Source organism: Poecilia formosa, unplaced genomic scaffold (genome assembly GCF_000485575.1).
Source record: "Poecilia formosa unplaced genomic scaffold, Poecilia_formosa-5.1.2 Scaffold387, whole genome shotgun sequence".
NCBI classification, from domain to species: Eukaryota; Metazoa; Chordata; class Actinopteri; order Cyprinodontiformes; family Poeciliidae; genus Poecilia; species Poecilia formosa.
The window spans coordinates 70,994-72,373 of record NW_006800326.1 but is presented as its reverse complement, the minus strand read 5'-3'; the positions used below and the strand labels follow the sequence as shown (position 1 = coordinate 72,373).

At 33.8% G+C, this 1,380-nt stretch overlaps 1 protein-coding gene and 1 long non-coding RNA gene across 5 annotated transcripts in view; both read left to right on the top strand.

Moving 5' to 3' along the window:
• LOC103154466 (ADP-ribosylation factor-like) overlaps window positions 1-1,380 on the top strand; it is a 21,698-nt gene that overhangs the window by 13,169 nt on the left and 7,149 nt on the right. The gene's annotated exons all lie outside the window — the stretch shown is intronic.
• Window positions 730-1,380, top strand: part of LOC107833450 (uncharacterized) — a 1,964-nt gene continuing 1,313 nt past the window's right edge. The window contains exon 1 of the long non-coding RNA XR_001659199.1: window positions 730-934. This is a non-coding gene — a long non-coding RNA (uncharacterized LOC107833450). The remainder of the gene's footprint in view (window positions 935-1,380) is intronic.

The window sequence follows — 1,380 nt, the reverse complement described above, 5'->3', positions numbered from 1 at the left end:
CCATTTTGTGTTGGTCTGTCATGAAATAAAATACATTTTATAAAATACATTGAAGTTTTTGTTTGAAATGTGACAAAAACTTAGAGTGAAAATATTTGATCCTCGGATGATCTTTAAAAGAAAAAAATATTAAAAAGCGATTCAACAAATTTCATCAAAAATGAGGTTAGAAAAGAAAACGCTGACTCAGATGGGTGAATGTTAGTGCTTTATTTAAATCACCGAAACCTTTTCATTAATCATCATCATCATGGGACACAGATCCGCCCTGAACTTATTTACAGCTTAATTATCAACTCCGTCATGTTTTTCTGCGTCTCCTTCACTTTTATGCACAGTTAGAAAATATCTCACCCCTTAAAAATCAAAGAAAAACAGGAAAAAGTCAAACACAATTAAATCTCCATCTTAACCTGTAAATACGGCCTGTGACCGCTGCGGTCCAACCATTGTGTGTAATTTGGAAAAATCCAGCTTAATATTTAGATTTTCAACATGAATCAGTCCCAGCTCACATGAAAAACGGAAATAAACCAACACCAGATCAATAATAACAAAAACAATCAGTCTGACTTTATGACACATTATGGTGAAGAGCTTGGTGACGATTGAAATTTTCATCAAAATGTGACCAAAAGTAAGAAAAAGGATGAGAAATTTCTGCTTGTGTCAAAAAATAGTTTTTTTAATGTAACATTAACATCTGAAATGTAAGGAATCAACATGCCTGACAGACAAAACTCAGGGTTTAATAAACATGGCAGTGTTTAAGAGCTGAAGGTGAACTTTAATTTCATCAAGAAACGCGTTAGATTCAATAATCCTCCCAGAGTTACAGACAAACCTGAGCAAATCCTGGTAGATATCTGTAAAAACGGAAACTAATTTTTGTTGCTGCAGCAACATCTCACAGGAAAAGAAATGTTCTAGATAGGTGGTGTCCAAACTTTTTGCCCTTGGGATGAAAACTGTCAGATTTAAACAACTTGCAATAAACAACAACAACAACAACAACAACAATAATAATAATAATAATAATAATAATAATATATGGCTCTATACAATAAAAATCGCTTTCAAGTTTTGGATATCCTGTATTTTAAAATTTACGCATTGCATCATGGGAATAAGAACCTTTGCGAAGCGCGAAAACTGGTCAGATGACATTTCAAGCTCTCGCTAACCGGACCCTGGAACATCCATCTTTTGGACTTCGGTTGGATTAAGAGTTGGAGGAACTTTTCTGGCACCTCCGTGCCAGAAAAGTGGTAATGTAATGTAATGTGGTAATGTAAAACAAATCAGAACACATTTTCTGTATACAGTGTTTTGAAAAATTTGTAGTTAGTTAATGTTTAACTTCGGGAGTATGTAACAGCA